The sequence below is a fragment of the Cynoglossus semilaevis genome, chromosome W, assembly GCF_000523025.1.
Source record: "Cynoglossus semilaevis isolate Cse_v1.0 chromosome W, Cse_v1.0, whole genome shotgun sequence".
Lineage (NCBI taxonomy): Eukaryota > Metazoa > Chordata > Actinopteri > Pleuronectiformes > Cynoglossidae > Cynoglossus > Cynoglossus semilaevis.
In genome coordinates, this window is record NC_024327.1 from 4,746,287 (window position 1) to 4,749,368 (window position 3,082).

A 3,082-nucleotide genomic window follows, 5' to 3' on the forward strand; every position below is an offset into this window, starting at 1 on the left:
GCCTCATGGGGCTTCATTTCACCATCAGTAGTAGGTATGTAGGTAGGTCGGTAGGTAGGTAGGTAGGTAGGTAGGTAGACAGACGGACAGACAGACAGACAGAGAGATAGACAGACAGACAGATAGACAGATAGATAGACAGATAGATAGACAGATCCGTTTGGAGAGACTTCTGCAGCAAAGTGCAACATCTTTGTTTATGGATGTTCATCCCTAATGAACTACACAGCACACCTCTGTTTTATCTTCATTAGGTTAATGCACTGATAACAGGTTTACCCCTAAGTTGACCTGTTTTGTCCTCTACCTGTCTCGCACAGCTTTGATCTTCTCCCACAATCCCCGTGCTGTTCATTTATTTGGCCAGCGTTTTGCTCTACTGTCTCTGTGATTATGCACTGGACTGGAATACATTGTGTGCTGAGCTTCTGCTACCCCCGTACCTTTCTGAATGTGTGTAGACTCCACCATTGATGAGCGTTTTGGCGACAGGGTCCATTATTGCCATCTCACGGAGAGCATGTTTTTGTCATCGCACTGGTGGCAGAAAGAACTCTCCTCCGCCCTTATTAAACCACTAATTGTAACACGTCAGGGGGCAAGTGGTCTACTGTCCCTTCACTGCTGCTACTAGCATTACTTTGTACCCAAGTGAGTTACCTCTGTGAATAACAGCAGAGCCCAACTGTCACATGCAGTTTGGAGTCCTCCTGTCAGATACCTACGCATGTTCCCAGTCCAGTCAGTCAGAGCAGGCGTGGAAACTTTGTGCTCATGTTGTTGTTGTTTGTCTTCCTCAGGCTTTTTCCCAAAGGGAAGAGAGGCTGCCTGGAGGCCATGTCACAGATCAAGGTCCAGCCTGGCTGTTATACAAGTCCGGGACCCCCATGCAGAGATGGGTCCCAAAAAATAACCACTGCCCGCTCTCGTTGTTTCACATATTCACCAGATATTCACACCACATCTCTCTCCGTCACTGTTTAGTGCTGCCAAACCTCCGTATATGGCCAAATTCAAAGTAAAGCGGTGTGGAATCAGTGAGCTGAAAATAGAAGGTAAAGCCAGTGGAGAAAAAAAAAATCAAACGTAGATTCTAAATATTCACAAATGCTAAAATGAGAAGATATTTTCCCCAGGTCTGCAGTGTCGTTCAGATTCTGTGGAAGAAAAGAACGAAGAAGAGGCCAAGAGGGTCTGCTGGCAGGCCGCCATCTTTAAAGTGGGCGATGACTGCAGACAGGTGTCTCACTTTATTCAAGTCTAAATGCTTCATTTTTTTTTTCTTTATCATATCTTTGACATACTTGTTTTAACTGTCATTTCTTTTGGTGTTTCCAGGACATGCTGGCTCTTCAGATCATCAGCCTGTTTAAGATTATCTTCCAACTGGTGGGATTAGACCTCTACGTGTTTCCTTACAGACTCATGGCCACAGCTCCTGGTGTAAATTCAAACTAAGGGAATAATTACAATGGATTAATTTTGGCAATAATAAACATTACTTCCTGAAACCTTAAATCGAATTATTAAGGCTGAATTTATAAAATAATTTGATTGATCAAAATCACGAACAAAAATGGTCCAGAATTTTCTCCAAAACAGTGATTCCCAATATCTGTGCCGTGGCACATTAGTATGCTATAACCTGTTAATATGGCAACAACTTTGGCAGCTCCAGTAATTGAATATTCCTTCACTCTTTTTGCTGCTCCACCACAGTGTGGCGTCATCGAGTGCATCCCAGACTGTAAGTCCAGAGATCAGCTGGGCCAAATGGAGACGAGTCAACCCTGGCCTTCCAGAAGGTAAATAACCAATCTGAACACACCACTGGTCATTTTTTTTTAAATCTTTTTTTTTTTTTTTTTTAACAATTTTCTCCCAACTCTTGTTCTTTTAGGCGTGGTACTGCCTACAGTCTGCTGCTCTTCCTGCTGCAGATCAAAGACTGACACAATGTCACTGCACCACCACGATGCTCGACGGTAATAAATGTTCTTCTGGTCAATCAGGCCCTACATGGACGGAGTGGTCTCCTTGGTAAACCTCATGTTGGACACCGGTCTTCCCTGTTTCAGAGGACAAACCATTAAATTACTGAAGTGAGTTCAGGCATGTTGGACCAGTCAGTTTGAGCTGCTGTGAATGGACACATTTATTATCTCTCCTTCATCCTCCTCCATCCAGGCAGCGGTTTAATCCCGGTTTGAGCGAGAAAGATGTGGCGTCCTTCATCATCAAAGTCATCCAGAACTGCTTCCTCAGTAACAGGTCTATATGGTTTACAGCAATGTTTCCCAAACTTTTTATCTGGGGACCCATATCTTAAAAGTCACAAACATTCGTGACCCAAGTCAATAGACATTATTCATAAACTCCTGGGAAACATGATGCGAGACGACCCAAAAAAAAATATTGCGACCCACCTGGGGGTTGCAACCCAGTCTTTGGGAAACAATTTATTTTCTTCATTGTAACAACAATAATACCACTTTAGTCCTCACCAAATTCATCTGCCAGCTTTAATTAATCCATCCATCCATCCATCCATTTTCATCCGCTTATCCGTTACCGGGTCATGGGGGCAGCAGTCGCCACCCAAATCACATTGCACCGGACCAACCCCCCTAAACCTTCCTGCAGGGGGTGAGTCCACTGGAAGGTACCAACCGCCCTAACCGGTATTCGAACTTGCCCAGGAGGTGAACCCTGGGGTTCCACACCAATAACAGAAACATTGCCTCTGGGCCATAAATAATATATATATTAGTAATCTATTGCTATTTATTAAGTTGAAATAATGTTAAAGTTTACGTAGAGTTAGTAGTAGTATTGTTGGTTTGCACTTTTTTTTCTGCACGTTGACTATGTACGGTGTAGCTGCAAAAAATTAATTTAATTTCTACTGTTTGTGAATGTGACTTCCTGAAGATGTTTACTGGAGTGACGTCATTGTGATGTCGCAGAGTCGGTTGTAATTAATTATAACACGTGTGGTCGGTTTAGTTGTCGAAAACGTCACTGTATTACTGTTCTTCTTTTTTTCAGAGTACTTCAGTCCGTGGCCTGGTACACATCCTAT

At 43.2% G+C, this 3,082-nt stretch overlaps 1 long non-coding RNA gene across 1 annotated transcript; it reads left to right on the plus strand.

Moving 5' to 3' along the window:
• Positions 1-6: 6 nt before the first annotated feature.
• Positions 7-2,645, plus strand: LOC112486405 (uncharacterized). Its single transcript, XR_003048842.1, has 5 exons — positions 7-1,055; positions 1,137-1,240; positions 1,339-1,805; positions 1,901-2,102; positions 2,188-2,645. It is a non-coding gene; the product is annotated as an uncharacterized LOC112486405 (long non-coding RNA).
• Positions 2,646-3,082: the final 437 nt, after the last annotated feature.